The following is an 18,756-nucleotide window of genomic DNA, read 5'->3' on the forward strand; positions in this document are numbered from 1 at the left end:
CTTCCTTCCTTCCTTCCTTCCTTCCTTCCTTCCTTCCTTCCTTCCTTCCTTCCTTCCTTCCTTCCTTCCTTCCTTCCTTCCTTCCTTCCTTCTTCTTCCTCTTCATCCGCCTTCTCCTCCACCTTCTTCTCCTTTTTCTCCAGATATCTTTCACAAAATAACTAATATGGAAAAATATTTTACATGATTGCACATGTAAAATCTATATCAGATATCTCACCATCTCAGAGAGAGGGGAGATGGAAAGTTAGGGAGGGACATAATTTGGAACTCAAATTTTTTAAAAAAAAATAATGTTAAAAATTGGTTTTACATGTAATTAGAGAAAAATAAAATAATATTTAGAAAAGAATTGTCCCTCCAAAATATGTGCCTTACACACTTTTAAGTTTAATCTGCATTGTTTTGATTTTCTTAAGTCTTAACCAACAAAACAATAAACCAAGCCCTAACTTGTAGCATTCTCTGATTTCCTAAGGTGTAATATTAGCTGACATTGACATTTTAACAATTTGGCTCTCTCCAGCTTGTTAGAATTAATTCTAACAGAACTTTGCCATATACACACATCCATGCAATCTATGCATTTACATGCTTAGTTATAACCAAATAGATATCTGAAGCTATAAGTAGTAGCTAAATCTAATAAAAACTTAAAAGTTTTCCTCCAGAAAAGATAATAAGGGAATTGGCAGAGTTAGGGTCCTTGTGAACCTAATGGCAACAAGAAGAATCATTTCATGAGAAACTTGGTGAATTTACCTTACAGTGTTCATGATTCATTTGTGCAAAAAGACTAGCATGAAGATAATTTAATTTAGGCAGCAACATCTGTTGCAGAGGATGAAGAAATAGAGAGGCTGTGATGCACTTAACAAGATACTCCTGAGTAAGTCAACATGTAACTTAATACTCTTACTGAGTTCTTCCCTGTAAAATTTGGCACAGAGGAGAATACACCTCCCTTCCCACATAAAATGGTTGGAAAATATGATTAGGAATGAAGGAAAGATTACAAAAACTTATAAATTACTTGTAAGTCTTACCCATATATATCATAAACATTTTCTTCACAAATGGGTCAGAAGATACTGGAAAATCAAAGTTGTCTTTGTTAACAAATGGGAAATAATTGATTACTGAAATATCATTCATTTAAAAATCAGCTTCCTATATAATCATATCATCAACTAGTAAGAGAAAAGGCCAACACTAACATAAAATTGGGAGAAAAGGGATAAAGATGAGAATTCACTGTGTACAGTTAGTACAGTTCCAATTAGAATTCTTTAAATAATCTAAATTGACTCTAATGATTTGGAAATAGATAAAAGCATAGACATTGACTCTGAATATCAGTATTTGTTTGGGAGGCTTTAATTTATTTGATATAAACAGTCACCCTATTTGAGGAGACTGTAAGAGCCAAGAAATTGCCTCAGAAAATACTTGATCTTTTTTGCCAATTAGAGAAATGTAATAGCCAAGGACAATACTAGTTTAGAGTACAAGTTTCATTCACTTTGAAGTTTAATAAAAAATGAATCTCAGATCTGTGAATATATCATATTATGAATGGTAAGGACAGATCTGTGAATATATCATATTATGAATGGTAAGGAGAGAGTATAGGAAATATTTTAAAGATCATGACAACCAACAGCTTTTTTATAATAGCAGAAGCAATAAAGGAAGGTTACCAAAATTATGACCAATATCTTATTTCAAAACAGCAAAAAAGTAGCAGAGGAAAAGACAAATTTATAGAAAGTTTGATGGGAAATTCAACAAAGCCAAATAATTCTGAGAACACTTATAGATGTTCTTTCTAAAAGAAGGACCACAAATAGATGTGAAATGGGACAAATTTGCTACCATTACTATAGAAATATACCGTTATTATCAATGACAGTATAATTATTATGTTTGGACTCAATGTTCTATATTGAGAAAGTGGAAATAGCACTTAAGAAAATGAAGGCAGGAAGAAGAGCTTAAAAATTTGTGTGGGAGGCAACACAACATTAAGATACTCAAGGTTTGGTTCAAAATACATTTGTTCCAGAGCATCAACTATCAACTCAAACAAATATCAAGCAGACAAATCTCTTTCTGGCAAGGAACTTCTCTAAAGGAGTAAAATCACATTTGTGCAATTTATTTCAGAGTTTCAAACAGTAGAAAGAATGGACCTTGCAGAAGAGAGGTAGAGGAGAAAGTAGGGGAAAATTTCATAAATCATATATGATCACTCTAGACCAGTGATTGGCAAATTTTTTAAAGAGGGGGCCAAAGGAAAGGAAATGCTCATCTGTCAGTCTGTTTCTAAGGCAACTCTTTTGAAGTTTCATTGTATTGTATCCTACTCATTGTATTTGTCAGATTAGGAATAATGTCCCACTGTGGGATAGAACATTTCAGGGGGCTGTATCTGGCCCAAGGTGGGGTAGTTTGCCCATCTAGACTGCTTTTGGAGTTGGGGTAGTAGGAACTCCAGAATTAAGCAGAAATTTAGGCAGTCAACAAACATTTATTAAACACTATATGTTAGTCATTTTACTAAAAGGTAAAGAGATAAAGAAATGCAAAAGACAGTCCTTATCCTCAGAGAGCTCATAATCAAATGAGGGAGACAAAAGCAAGCAACTATATACCAATAAAATACATTCAGGATAAAAAGGAAATAATTAACAGATAAAAGGTACTTGATAAGTGATTAGAATAGATTTTCTAAAAGGTTGAATTTTAGGGACTGCTAGGTGGCTCAGTGGATTGAGAGACAGACCTAGAGAGAGGAGGTTCTGGGTTCAAATGTGACATTTCCTGGCTGTGTGCCTCTGGGCAAGTTATCCCAATTGCCCCACCCTTACTGCTTTTCTGCCTTGGAAACCAATATATATGGCAAAGAATTGGAAATTGAAGGGATGTCCATTAATTAGGAAATGACTAAACAAATTGTGGTACATGTTGGTAATGGAATACTATTGTTCTCTAAGAAATGATAAGCAAGATGATTTCAGAAAAAGCTGGAGAGGTCTGTGAAACTGTTACAGACTGAAATAAGCAGAACTGGGAGAACATTGTACACAGTAACAGCAATATTAGATGATGATTATCTGCAAAAACTTGGATACTCTCAGCAATACCCTGATCTGGGATAATCCTGAAAGACTTTTGATGGGGAATGCTATTTACCTCCAAAGAAAGAACTGTTGGAGTTGTCTTTCACATTAGGGTATCTTTAGTTTTGTTTTGGGGTTGTGGTTATGTTTGAATTTGTTCTTACACCAATGACCAATATGGAAGTGTATTTTGCATGACATTAAAAAATAAATGGATACACAGTACTGATTCTAAGATGGAAAGTAAGGGGGTTAAAAAAATAAGGTGGAATTTTAGTTGAAACTTGAAGGAAGACAGGGAAACTGATAGGCAATGATGATGAGGAAAACCATCCCAGAGAAAAACACCAGAGGAAAAACCAAAGCTGAAAGAGAATAGGAAACAAGGAAGCTGGTGTTACTGATTTAAAGAATACATATTAGAGGTCTAAGTATAAGAAGGCTGGAAAAGTAGGATGGGGCTAGGTTATGAAGAGTTTTGAATGGCAAACAGAATATTTTGTATTTGATCCTAGAACCAAAAGTTATTGGAGTTTGATGAGTTGGGTGACCTGATCAGACATGTGCTTTAGGAAAATCACATTAGTGACTGAATGGAGGATATAGTGGCATGGAGAGAGGCTTGTGGCAGGCAGACCAAGCCAGCAAACTATTACAATAGTCCAGTTGATCCTGGTCTGCACCAAGACAGAGGAGAAAAGTGACATATTCTGTTCCAAAGATAAAAGCCTTTTTTTTTTCCAACCAGCTTTAGGAATAGATTGGATATAGAGATTAAGAGATAGTGAGGAGTTGAGGATGCCACCTAAATTGTGAGCCTGAGGGACTGGGAGAATGAGGTTACCCTAGACAATGCTAGGGAATAGTACTATCAGTACTATTAGACAATAATAGGGAAGTTTGGAAAGGGGAAAAGTTTAGGGGAAAGATAATATGTTCTGTTTGGGACATGGTGAGTTTAAAATGTCTACTGAATATCTAGTTCTAATGTCTACATCAGTGATTCCCAAAGTGGGTGCTACCACCCCCTGGTGGGTGCTACAGAAATCCAGGAAAGTGGCGATGGCCACAGGTGCATTTATCTTTCCTATTAATTGCTATTAAAATTTTTTAAAAATTTAATTTCCAGGGGGCTAAGTAATATTTTTTCTGGAAAGGGGGCGGTAGGCCAAAAAAGTTTGGGAACCAGTGGTCTACATTGATGTCTAATAGCCACCTGGAGATAAGAGTCTGGAGGTTAGCAGAGAAGGTAGGGCTGGATAAGTAGATTTGAGAATCATCAGCATAGAGAAGAAAATCAAATCCAGGGGAATTAATGAGATTACCAAATGAAGTTATATTGAGGGAGAAGAAAAGTCATTGAAGAGCGCACCCCATTTTGATAGTCACATGGAGAAGGATCCAGCAAAAGAGACTAGGAATGAGTGGTCAGTTAGGCAGGAGGACAAGGAGGGAGTGATGGCACATAAACCTAGAAAGAAGAAATATGAGCACAATCGCATCAGTACTTCAGCCAGAGCAAGATTTCTTAACTTTATTGTGATATGAATCCCTCTGACAGCTTGGGGAAGCCTAGGGATTCCTTCTCAGAGTAACGTTTATTTTGTTGCTAAATTGTTTTTCAGTCATGTTCAAATCTTTGTCATGCCATTGGGGTTTTCTTGGCAAAATATGATCTACGATTTCCTTCTCCAGTTCATGGTACAGATGAGGAATCTGAGGCAAACGGAGTTGTGACTTGCCCAGAGTCACACAGCTAGTAAATGTCTGAGATCGGATATGAACTCAGAGAGAAGAATCTTCCTGACTCCAAGCCCAGCACTCTATCCACTGAGCCACCCAGCTATATTCATGATTAAGGAAACGTTAGCTTTTAGTAGAAAGTTGGTGAAAATAAAGATATGATTTTGCTTAAGTTCACAGGCTTCCTGAAATCTATCTATGAACTCCTTGGAGGTCTATGAACCCCAGGGTAATAAGACGGTCTATAATAAAGTATTTATGGCATTTAGGTAGTAGTGAGATGGCCAACCTATGCTATGTGATAAGCAGAGTGGTGTGAGAGCATGGTTGTGCTGGAAGTGTTTAACAAGCAGCTTTGGGAGTGTGGGGGGAGGGAAGAAGTGTTCTCAACATACACTTTCAAGTTTGGTCTGCATTACTAGCATTTTCTCCATTTTCTACTTTAGTCTGACAATTGAGAAAACAATAAATCAAACCCTGATCTTTAGCATAGGCTGATTTCTGAAGTGTAAATACACTCTAAATAATCTCTGGAGAGCCATTTTAACTTGGCTTCAGCACACCAATTAGTGAACGATTGAAAGTAGGTGTAGAGGGGTAAGCTGAGTGGCTCAGTGGATTGAGAGCCAGACTTAGACACAGGAGGTCCTGGGTTCAAGTTTGACCTCAGACACTTCCTAGCTATGTGACCCTGGGCAAGCTACCTAACCTCTCCATTGCCTAGCTCTTACCATTCTTCTGCTTTGGAACCAATACACAATATTGATTCTAAGACTGAAGGTAAGAGTTAAAAAAAATAAGAAAGTAGGTATAGAGAGAGTAGCTGAAACTAAGATGAACAATGGGACTATACTGCTGATTTTGCTAAGCCCTAAGTCTCTCTTCCTTTGTATTGTTGACGTAGTGAGTGGGGACTCTTCATGGGTGTCTGTGTTTGTCTGAGGTCAAGGCTTGTGCTGCTCTGTAGGTCAAACCCAATTTAAATAAGCTTACTCCTAATTTCCCATTCTAGAGATGCCTCATGATGGGAATTGAGCATGTGGCATGGGAGACCAAGGGACTGACCTATGAAAGAGACTTCCTCTCAGAATTTATAATGAAAGAGACTTTGAGCAAGTAAGAAATGTTTCTTCTGCTGCTGATTTATAGACCACCAACAAAAGGCTGCTCTGCGTGGGTTCAGGAGCAATCCTTAAGGGATATGTTGGAGTACTCTGCTGATTGTCTTGTTAACATTATCTATATTCTATTTCTCTAGATTAATTAAGTCTGTTTATGTTTTAGTATAATGTTCCTCAAACTGCTTCTGCTAAAGACCACTCCATAATCAGAAAGCTATTACTGTAGGAAGGGTTAATTTTAAAAATTTTAAAAATTTTAATTTTTTAAATTTTAAATTTGAATATTTTTCTGTAGTTACATGTTTCATGTTCTTTCCCTCTTCCCCAAAACCCCCTAACCCCCTCTTAGCCAATGCACAATTCCACTGGGTTTTACATGTATCACTGATTAAGACCTAATTCCATATTATTGATAGTTGGACTAGAGTTATCGTTTAGTGTCTACATCCCCAATAATATCCCCATCAACCCATGTGTTCAAGCAGCTGTTTTTCTTTTGTGTTTCTCCTCCCACAGTTCTTCCTCTGAATGTGGCTAGTTTTCTTTCTCATAAGTCCCTCAGCCTTGCTCTGGATCTTTGCATTGCTGCTAGTAGAGAAGTCCGTTATGTTTGATTGTATCACAATGTATCAGTCTCTGTACAATGATCTCCTGGATCTGCTCCTTTTACTCTGCAAAATTCCTGGAGGTCTTTCCAGTTCACATGGAATTCCTTCAGTTCTTTATTCCTTTGAGCACAATAGTATTCCATCACCAATAGATACTACAATTTGTTCAACCATTTCCCAATCAAAGGATATCCTCTCATTTAGGAAGGGTTATTTTTTTAAAAATCACGGTGATTGATTTTTTGAAACATCATATTTATTTTTGGGTATGTCCCTTTTTTCCTCTTTCCACCCCACTTTCCCATCCAAACAGAATTCCTTGGTAATAAAGAATTTTAAAAAGAAAGAAATAAAACTATATTAACAGTTGATCAATTGAATCTGACAGTACTTACAATAGTCCATGCCCAAAGTCCCCTACCTCTAAAAACAAAGGAGAGAGGTACATGTTCTTAAATGGAAAGGGCTTTTAAAAACATGAATTTCAGCTTGAGTATCCCTTCTCTCAATTCTTGGGTTCCCAAAATAGCACAGGATGTTACTAGGAATAAGAAAGGTTAAGAGGGTGGAAATCAATGACTTGGGTGGTATGGCAAGGTTTTATGTGTCTTGCTTTAATATCAGATGGATGTTCTCCCTGTGTAATGATCAAGGTCATTGTGGGTCCTCATTCTTTTTTAGTACACTGGCATAAGGCATTTTTATGTATGGCCAGCTGAAGTCAGAGTGAAAGACATCCAGAGGTATCCACACTCACTACTTTAAGGACATCAAGGGGGAGATTCAGGACTGAGCAGCATCAGCACCATGACTGGATTGCTCCCAACCTCAGTTGGTCTCTCTGCACCCATTCCATTCATCCTCATCTCACTCCTTTCTCAGCATCAAGCACATAGCTAGCTACCCTCCCACTCCCTAGATGGCATTATACTCTAGTAGAAGTGCCAGTTTTCTTAATTTCTCCACTTAATTTTAGTGAATATAATTTCTTCATCTAGAAACCCATTTGAATTGTTTTATGGACATGACATATAGGCATTAATGTAACCAGGGCTACATGGCATCATGTGTTGTCACAGAGAAATAGAACTGGCAGCTTCATCTATCTCCCCAAGAAGCTAGCTTAGTGCCTCAGGAGGAAAGAATTAGGCAGTGTGACCTTGGAGTCTAATTTTATGCCTTTCTGTTTCTGCTATCAGAGGCAGCTAGGTGATAAAGTTCATAGAACATTGATAGAGCCTGGAGCCAGGACAAACCTAGGTTCAGATTCAGCCTCAGACACTCCATGTGTGACCCTGAGCAAGTCCCTTAAACTCTGACTCAGTTTACTCAGTTATAAAATGGGGATACTAATAACATCAATCTCCCAAGGTTATTGTGAAGATCAAATGAGATAATAATTGTAAAAGGACTAATAAAGAACCTGGCATATAATAGGTGCTTAATAAATGTTTCTTTCCTTCCTTCCTTTCTTCCTTCCTTCTTTTTGTCCTTCCTTCCTTCCTCTTATCCTTCCTTTCTTCCTTTTTTCCTTCCTTCCTTCCTTCAATAATAGCACCAGCCTCCCCAGGTTGTTGTGAGTATCTAATCAAATAATATTTATAAAGCACTTGGTTCAGTGCCTGGCACTTAGTAGGTGCTATCTAAATGTTAGCTATTTATTATTATTCATGGGTAACAAAAGCCTTGTTTAGAGAATATGATGATGTGCTTTCTGTTCTAAGTATTTAGAGAACTGCAAAGTTGAAGGTCCCTCAAGGTTTGGAGTCCAGTTCATATTTGAACAGAAGTTTCTTCTACCTCATTGTCATTCCCTTGACCAGCTAGTTGAGGATTTTAGCAAAGCCCAATTTGGAGGGTAGAATGGAGATTTGCTGTTAAATCATTAAAGGCACCAATCTGAACATCCATAAACTCAGGCCTCAGAAGAATAATTAGTTAATGCCTGCAAAATGTTTGGTGGATGTAAAAAAAAAATGTGGTATTATTAGTGCTGACCTTGTGTGGGTGGTAGGAGCTGATGGTTATGGCTAAGAGCAAGCCTGCTTTCCTTTTGTTGTCAGTTTTCTCTAGTCTGGGTCAACTTGACCCCCCCAAACCCAAGATAGTACAGGATGTTCCTGGGGTGGAGAGGGAAGATTAAGGGGGAAAATAATTTGTCACTTGGTTAGAAGGGTAAGGTTGTATTTGTGTCACTTTCATGTCAGGTGAATGCTCTCCCTGTGGAATGAAGAGAATCCGTGTGGTCCTCATTCTTTTTTAGTACGTTGACATGAGGCATTTTGACCTGAAGTCACTGTGAAATAATGCATTTCTAAGGCAGCCTTTTTGTTGGGTGGCCTATTGTAGCAAAGAAAGCATTAGACTAGGAAGGCAGGACATCTGAATCTCAATTCTGTCATCTCCTTGCCCATATCATCTTGTCCAAGGTCTTTGACCTCTGCACTTCCATTTCCTCATTTGTAAAACTGGGAACATAATAGTATCTTTGTCCAGTGCCTCCTGCCCCCAGGATCACTGTGAGTTAGATTCAATGAGTACAAGTTCATTGTAACATAAATATAAGGTTATTGTATTGCACAATGACAAGCCATCTCTTTAAAACCAGTATCTTTAGAAAGACAGTGTAGTATAGTGGATAGAGGTCCAGAGTCATGAAGACCTTGGCCTGAATGCATGGTCTCTGTGTCCTAGGGCAAGTTATCTTTGACCATGTGTTCCATCATTTCAACTGTATCCAACTCTTTATGACCCCTCTATACCAATTAAAATATAAACTAGGAAATATTTAATCAAAGAACTAAAAATATAAGACAACATAGATAATGGTAATATGTGATTTTCTAAGTCCATGTGCAACCTGGAAAGATCCTTATGTACACTTTGGAAATCCCATTTGATTCTACTGAATCTAATCAGCTCTCTGACATTATAAGATTTGGAGGAGCTTCATTGATTGAGGGACTTTCCTCATGGGAAGCCACCTGTGTTTGCTGTTTAGTCCTTTCAACACTGTCTAGTGAATACCAGCGAATACTCTGGCCTGGTCCTTCTTTCTCGTCTGTTGCCATATTTATTGAATTACATCCAGTTAGAGAACGTTTGTGAATATGGTCAATATATATATAAGTGTTGGCTGTCATTTCATTGCCACATTTTTTAAGTCAAATAAAAGAAAGTCAATGTATTTCGGTTTTATTTTTAAAGAAAACTCAGGTACAACTTCCCTTTTTGACAACTCTCACTGGCCAGCAAACAAATTATCAGGTCATTCAGAGCTGACCTTCCCCAGCTCACTCATGCTAAATTGCTTTTCATTTATTCATTGCTTTGCCAGAGTCCCCACTTCTCTAACCTTCCTAAGTGGCAGCTTTGTAGGAAATGAGGACAGTAGACCCTCCTCATTCAGAAGAGATCTGTTCTATAGGTCCCGGAAAGAGTAATAAATACCATAAATATTGTGTTGTACCTATTATAAAACGTCTCCCTTCCTTTACCCCTCAGAATATTCTTCTCATGGACTGCATTATTCTCCTTCGGCTACCAAGGCAAGGAGGCGGGAATAATGGTGAATGAAGTAAGACAATTTCCCCAGTCTTAGTGTACTGAAAAAAACACAGAACTGGGAGTCAGAGGGCCTGGATTCTAGTGCTAGCTCTGCCACTTAATAGGGACTTTAAGCAAGTTCACTTGGGAATATTGTGGCTACAGTACTATATTCAGAGTCAAATTCAAATCCTGCCCTTATTTACTAACTTTATGGCCTTGGATGAGTCACTTAAACTTTTTTGGGGCCTCCCATGTACAATGAGGTTCTTGGACTCCATGACCTTGAAGGACCCTTCTAAGTCTAACTCCAATTCTAATAATTCATCTGTCTGAACCTCCATTTATGGACCTATATAACAGGGATGATATTTACTGTTGTTTGGTTGTGTTTGACTCTTTGTGACCCAATTTGGAGTTTTCTTGGTAAATGATTCTTGGCACAAACAATGTACCAAAACCTATTGCCCCTCTTTGTTGGGCATAACATGCTATTGGTGAGCTTAGAACCCAAGGCCAATGAGATTCTTCAGGTTTTGAAGAGTATGCCTGTTCTACTGCTATTTGGTGGCTGCTTTGGTGACACCATCCTCAGCTCTCAAGGTTTCCTGAATTATTTTAAACTGCCCTTCCAGTCTTTGATACAGGAGAATTTGGTGGGAGACCTGACTCTTCTCCTGATATTTCAGACCCAATCCCATCTACATTGTCAGCCTCTTTAGCCTTGTTGGATCAGTACATGAGACAGCAACACAAAGATGATGATAGCACAGTGCACAGTAGAGGAGAGCCAGCTTGGAGTGGTTTGCTATTTCCTTCTCCAGATCATTTCATAGATGAGGAAACTGAGGCAAGCAGGGTTAAGTGATTTGCTCAGGATCACATAGCTAGTAAGTACCTGAATCCAGATTTAGACTCAAATCTTCCTGACTCCAGGGCCAGCACTCTGAGCCACCTAGTTGCCCAATAGAGATTATAATGCCTACCTATTTTACTCAAACTACAGGTTATTACTCTAGGGGCAGCCACAGTAGGGCCTTGGGATTCACTGGGGGATATCAAAAAGTTACTGAGAAGATGCCAGGAAGAAATAAGAGGACACTGTTACAGTGAGAAGGGCTCAGAAAACAAGCTGCCCATTTTGCTGTTTTACCTCGTTTCAATGGAGAGGGAGGCATCATTCTCAGGCCTGTTGAAAACCTATGCATTTCATTCAATTCAACAAACATTTCTAAATTTCATCCACCTAGCAAGGCCTTATGTTGGCCACTGGGTGGTATAGACACAGTGTCCTTTCTCAAGAAGTTAACACTATAACAAGAGAAATACAAATAGCAAATAAAAAAGAAAGTGTTTTAATGTAATAAAATTTGGGAAGGGAAATATATGCTTTCATTTGGAAAGGTGGAAAGGCAAAAGAATGGCTTCAAGATGGCTCAAATGCTATCTTCTGTCAAGGGTTCTTAACCTGGAGTTTGTGAACTTAAAATTTTTTGTTTATATTTTATTTCAAAATAATTGGTTTTCTTTTTAATTCATGTATTTTGTTGAATACATTTAGAAACATTAAGGGTACAGCACAAAAAAATGAAAAAAAGGTTGAGAACCTTTATCCTGTAAGATTGCCCACAGTCACAGAGCTAGTAAGGATCAGAGGCAGGACCTGAACCCAGGTCCTCTCACTCTATAGCCAGTGTTTTTTTTCCCCACCATCACACACTTTCTTCAAATTCTTTTTTTTTGGATGAGGAAAATGAGCTTTGGAAAACTCAAGTGACCATCCATGATCATACAGGTCCTAAATGAAATATATTTTCTTCCTTAGACCCTACATTGTACTTACTTTGTTCCAACTTCTCTTGCATAAGCTCTTTAATGGGTCTGTGATCTGATCAATGTGGACATTCCCTCCATAGCTACAGATGGCATCTCTTTCACAATGTGTCTTTCTATAACTTCACCAAAGAGGATCCATTGAAGACTTCTTTGGTTCCTTGATATGTTAGGGATGCCAGTGATATTCTTTCTATCTTGTGTATCACCTCGCCTAAAGCTTATTTCCTGTCCTCACTACAATCTCCAAGTCTTCCATCTCTCTCTGCTTTCCCATATCTTCACCCTTGCTCCAGTATCACTTCTCTTCCTTCAAAATATTGAGTCAGGCAGCTCAACTTTGCACCGTGTCTTGAGTCTCTTGTGTTTTTGTCCTCTCCCTCCTCTTTTTAAACCTCTGCTCTGAATTATCCCCAATGCCTGCTTTCTCTATTCTTTGTTCAAGGAAACCTCTGGGGTGAGGACTCTTTTAGGACTGCTCACTCATTTTTGGTGTCTACCTTTCACCCAACTCTCTACAGTGGCTCCAGCTAAAGCCATGCCCTGATAAAAACTGTCTCATTAAATGGCTAAAATTGAGAATAACCAATAGGCCTCAAACCCACTGGTGAGTTAGGGTGATGTCAGCCTACCTCAAACATGTGAAAACTTCCACCTAGCAGAATGGGCAAATGAGAAAAAAATTGTTTCAAAAGCCATGAAAGTGACTGAAGCAGGGGCTGTGTAGTGCTTAGAAATTGGTCAGACATTGAAATGACCAAGGGTCATCAACTTCAACCCAGACCATCCACAGTCATCTTGACTTTTATCCTGCCACAGATGATTGTGGAAAAGATAGTGAGGCTGATGACTACATAAGGGGCCTTACTTCAACCCAATTAACATGCAAGTCCCTCTTGAAATCACTGGTCCTCTTTGAAAAGGAAGGATGAATAGCAACAAACTCTTTATCTACTGGCAGCTGAATATTGTTAGAAGAAGTCAAACTAGTTCTGCCATAAGTTTATGTTATCTAATCTCAACTGTATCCTCATTGCTACAGGCCAATATTTTTACAGTTTTTTGATTACTTTTTATTTTATTCTCCACAATTTCTGTTCAAACTTTCTCTTCCACCTCTCCATTCACTTTTACCTTTTCCTCCACCATCTCTCTCAACAGAGAACTTTAACTCTTTTATGCTTTATTGGAAAAAAAATTAAGGCTATCCATTTGGACTTTCTTCTTTTAAAATCTATTCCTAAAATTCCCATGGTATCATCTCCCACTCACTTCCTTTGCTCCAATTTCATAATAAAAAAGTGATCCTTTTCTATGCCAATTCCAACCCCTTTAATTGTGCCTAGGATCTCACTTCCTTCACTCTCCTTCTAGGGCTTAGCCCCTAAACCATCCTCCAGCTCTTTCTAGTTTTTATTTTCTCTTTACTTGCACCTTCATTGCTATCTACTAGCAAGTCCAGATCTTGCTTATCTTTAAAAACAAACAAAAAAATTCTTCATTTGAGTTTACCATCTCATAAGCTATTACTAACCTCCATTGATCCTCCTTTTAATAGCCAAAAACTCCTAGGAAAAATTATCAATACTCATGGTCTCCACTTCTTCACTTATTACTTATTTCTTAACACTATACAAAATGGATCCCATTGAACAATATCTCTCTAAGACCATCTGTGACCCTTTATTGGTAAATCCAAAACCTTCTCATAGTCTTCATCTGATAGGGTCTCTCTGAAACACTTGACATTACAGATAACTCCCTCATTCTGGATGCTCTCTTATTCTTATTGGTGACTGCTTTTTCCACATTTTTCTCCTGTCTGTCTGACTCAGTTTTCTTAGTCTCTTTGCATTGTCATCATCTATGTCCTATTCTTTTTGTGGGTATATCTCAGTTCTCTGTCTAGGCTCCTCTTATATTCTATTTCTACACTCTTAATGATCTCATCATCTTTCATGAATGCAACTATCTGCTCTGTACAAATGACTCACAAATCTGCATTTCTAGCCTTTTTCTCTCTCAGAGAAGCACATAAGTCAGACTAGAATTTGAGAGGTTTAAGGAACCTCAGGGGCCTTCTGGTCTAACTCCTAAACAAAAATGTATCCCTACTCTAATATAGCCAACAAATAATTGCTCAACATGTACTTAAAGACCTCTGGGGCAGGGAGTAGCACCAAGCTGGTGGAGAAGGCACACAGACTCCCCTGATCTCTATCAAGTTATCCTCCAAAAATTATGATATGTATTTTACCCACCAAAACAGGGTAAAATGATTTTTCAGTCCCAAACAATTAGAAGGCCAGCATAAAAGATCTATTTCACCTGAGAAGGAGTGAAGCACAAAGCAGCACACTAAGGCAAGTTCTACCATAGCAATACATATTGAATACAGCATTATAAGCAGCAACTTCCAGAGCTCTCAGGCAAAGACTGTAAGGAGAGGTCAGACAACTATTTAGAAGATTACAGGGGTCTCTTTGCTGGCTCTCAGTGTAAGAATATTGTTGAAGTGCACATACACAAATCCTGGAAACAGTCCTGGGGCGTTGGCTCAGGGTGAAGAGGAATAATAGCAGACACCAATGCTTAGGGGACAGGGAGCAGAGGACCATGGAATTCCAAGACAGGAAAGAGTGCTCAATGTTACTCAATGACCAGAGCACAGGCCAGGGGAGTATTAAACACACCTTTCCTTACGTCATACCATCTTGGAAGAATTGAAACCAGATAGATCCCCAGAACTAATGTGGAAGGCAGCTGCGCAAAGAACCTAAAGCTTGGAATAGTACTCCCTACTACAATTACAGAGGCCAATTTTAACAGATTTTTTTATTAAAAGAAAAGGAAAAAGTTGGGAAATGGGCAAACAACAACAACAACAACAAGAAACTCAGCAAAGAAAGTTATCTTGGTGGCAAGGAAGACCAAAATTCAAACTCAGAAACCAACAAAGTCAATATTGCTAGATACCAAGCCTTTAGGAAAAATTTAATTTATTTTCAAGCCCCATAAGAATTAATGGAGGAGCTCAAAAAAGATTTTTAAAAATCAAGTAAGAGAGAGAGAAGAAAAACTAGGAAAAGAAATGAGAATGATATAGGAAAACCATGGGGGAAAAGTCAATAGCTTGGTAAAGAAGGCACAAAAAATGCTGAAGAAATAATACCTTAAAAAAACAGAATAGGCCAATTAATAAAGGAGGCAAAAAATTCCACTTAAGAGAACTTCTTAAAAAGTAGAAATGGAAAAATGGAAAAATATATACCAAAATGCACTGAAGAGAATAACTCTTTCAAAAGTAGAATTAGCCAAATGGAAATCATGGTAGAAAAACTCACTCAAAAAAATTATACTCTAAAAATTAGAATTTGGCAAGTGGAAAGTAAACACTTCAGGAGGCATCAAGAAACAATCAAAGTCAAAGGAATGGAAAAATAGAAAAAATATGAAATATCTCATGGGAAAAACAACATGGAAAATAAAACCAGGAGAGATAATCTAAGAAGCACTGGACTAGGTGAAAGCCCTGATCAAAAATTAATTTAGACATCATCTTTCAAGAAATTAGCAAAGAAAACCATTCTAGAACCAGAGGGCAAAATAGAAATTGAAAGAATCCACCAATCATCTCCTGAAAGAAATCCCAAAAGGACAACTCCCAGGAATATCATAGTCAAATTCCAGACCTTACAGGTCAAGAAGAAAATATATCAAGCAACCAAAAAGAAACAATTCAAGTATCATGGAACCACAGTCAGGATTAGAGTGCCTGGAATATGATGTTCCAGAAGAGCAGAGTATCTAGGACTTAACCAAGAATCACTTACCCAGCAAAACTGGGCCTAATGTTTCAGGGGGTAAAAATAGTTATTCAAAGAAATATAGGACTTTCAAACATTCTTGATGAAAAGACCAGAGCTGAATGGAAAATTTGACTCAAATAGAAGACTCAAGAGAAGTATAAAAAAGGAAACAGGAAAGAGAAATCAAAAGACATTCAATAAGGTTAAACAGTTTACATACTTACATGGGAAGATGATTCTTGTAACTCCCAAGAACTTTATTATTATAAGGGCAGTTTTCAAACAAAGTAATTAAAGCTTTGTATACTTAAGCAAAAAAATAGTCTAAATTACTAGCTTTTAGAGAAATGCAAATTAAAACAACTCTCAAATACCATCTTACAACTATCATATTGGATATGATGACAGAAAAAATGAAAAAATTCAGAGGGGATGTGGGAAAATTGGCACATGATTGCCCTGTTGGATGAGTTGTGAACTGATTCAATAATTTTGGAGAAAAATTTGGACCATGCCCAAAGGACCTAAAACAATAATACCCTTTGACCCTACAATACCATTACTCAGTTTGTATATCAAAGTGATAAAACCCAAAAAGGAGAAAGACCTATAGGTTTAAAAATATTTAAAACATCTACTTTTGTAGGAGCAAAGTATTGGAAAGTGAGGAGATACCCATCAATTGGAGAATGGCTGAGTAAGTTATAGTATATGATTGTAATGGAATACTATTGGGCTGTAAGAAATGATGAGTAAGAGATCAGAAAAATCTGGAAAGTCTTACACAAACTGAAGCAGAGTGAAATAAGCAGAACCAGAACATTGTACACAGTGACAAGAATACTGCATAATGGATAACTATGAATAACTTGGCTATTCTCAGTAATATAATGATCCAAAACAATCCCAAGGGACTTAGGATTTTAAAAAATACCATCTGCTTCCAGAGAAAGAGCTAATGGAGTCTGAATCTAGACCAAAGCAAACTTTTTTCACTTTCTTTTTATTGGTTTGTGTCTCCATTCACAGAAGGATTAATATGGAAAAATATATTGCATGATTGCACATGTAAAATCTATATGGGTTTGCTTACCATCTCAGCAGGGGTAGAGAAGATGAAGGGGAGGGAGGGAGAGAATTCAAGACTCATTCTTTGAAAAATGTTGGAAATTATTTTTACATGTAATTGTGGAAAAATAAAAAATTTTTAATTACCTGTAAGGAGGAGGAAGCCATCATTTCACAACATAGTCAATCCTACTCTGGAGAAACTGTAATTGTTAGGAAGCTTTTCTGTTAATCATAAATTGGCCTCTTTTCAACTTCTACCCATTTTTCCTGGTACTGCTCTCTAGGACCAAACAGAAGTCTAATCTCTTCTCTACATGGTAGTCTCTCTCAAATACTTGAAAAAAAACTATCATCTCTCTCCTATCCTGCCTAAGTCTTTTCTTCTACAGACTAAATTTGTCTATTTCCTTCCATTAAAATCTCCTATGACATGGACTCAAGACCTTTCATCTTTGGATACTCTCCAGCTTCTCAAAGTCCATCTTAGAACTGAACACACGATTCCAGAAGAAGTCTCTGAGGGCAGAGTACAATGAGACTACCATATTCTGAGTCCCAGAAGCTTTTAACATAGGCCAAAATTGTATTTACTTTTTTGGCTGTCAAATCACACTGCAGACATATAATGATTCTATACATCCCAGATCTTTTTTTCAGAACAATTGCTATCTCATGTATTATCCATCTTCTACATGTAAAGTTGATTTTTTTGGACTCAGATGTAAATTCTTACATTTATCCCTATTCAGCTTAACCTTTGAGCTCTAGTCTTTCCTCTCCAAGTCCCTGCAAAAGAACTCCACCTGTATGCCCCATTGGTATTGCTTAAACTCTCACAGGTCCAAGTCTTTTCTCCTAAATCTCCTTCCTCTTCCTAACTCCCGTATTTCTGTCATGAATATTACATCCTTCTAATCACTTTGGTTCAGATATTTGAAATCATTTCAACTCTTCTCTAACTCACCTTCTTTCAATACTCCCAAAAAGAATGAGTTGCCAATTCTTGTCTATTCTTGCTCTGTAACATTTCTCAAATCCATCCCCTTCTCTCTACTGCCTTGGCTACCATCCAACTTCAGACCTTCTTAATAACTTCTTTACTTGGCTTATTTCAGTGGTTTCCTAGTTGGTCTTCTCACCTAATCTTGCTTCTCTTTAATTCATTCTGTCTCCACTATCAAATTAATATTCCTAAAGCATAATCTACCCATGATACTTCCTTGTGCTGGAAGACATTGTATGATTTGTAATCATATGCCATCCTTAATAAAGAAAAAGAGAGAGGGAGAGGGAGAGGGAGAGAGAGAGAGAGGGAGGGAGGGAGGGAGAGGGAGAGAGATTAGGGAAAGCTCAACACAGCAAAGACAGAAATGGGGAGCAATTGCTGATGCTCCCCCACGCCTGGCCTCCTTTACTGGTCCATCATCCTCATCCCTGCCCCTGCCCCTGGGTTTTCCCAGGTCGCTCCTCTCTTCTCCCTCACTTGAACAGCTCTCCTGAGGACAATCTCCTCCCGCAGACTCCCGGATCTCCAGGCTGAGCTCCAAACCCAGCCGAGCCATCGCCTTCCTCCATTTCCAACTGGCAACCCTCCAAGGGTCTCAAATTCGACACGCCCAACCAAACCAGACTTCACTCTCTCCTGCCATGATCTCTCGCCCTGCCTCATCCCACACAGCCAGCCAGTTACTCAGTTTCCCCCATCTAAGCCTGAGCACTTTCCCCAGGATGCTGCAGTAGCCTTAGGGCATCCGGCTTTCACTCAGTTGCTGAAGGAACTTCCTTACACCCCCCACCATGATATCTCTCTCCTGAAAGAGAAATTCTGGGGATTCCCCTTTGCCTCAGGGATCAGATCCTGGAGCCTCTGCTTGCATTTAAAGCCCAGGTAAATGGTGGTACC

At 38.1% G+C, this 18,756-nt stretch overlaps 1 pseudogene; it reads right to left on the reverse strand.

The window, feature by feature from the left end:
• LOC123255340 overlaps window positions 1-18,415 on the reverse strand; it is a 42,616-nt pseudogene extending 24,201 nt beyond the window's left edge.
• Window positions 18,416-18,756: the final 341 nt, after the last annotated feature.

Source organism: Gracilinanus agilis, chromosome 1 (assembly GCF_016433145.1).
Source record: "Gracilinanus agilis isolate LMUSP501 chromosome 1, AgileGrace, whole genome shotgun sequence".
In the NCBI taxonomy this organism is placed as follows: Eukaryota; Metazoa; Chordata; class Mammalia; order Didelphimorphia; family Didelphidae; genus Gracilinanus; species Gracilinanus agilis.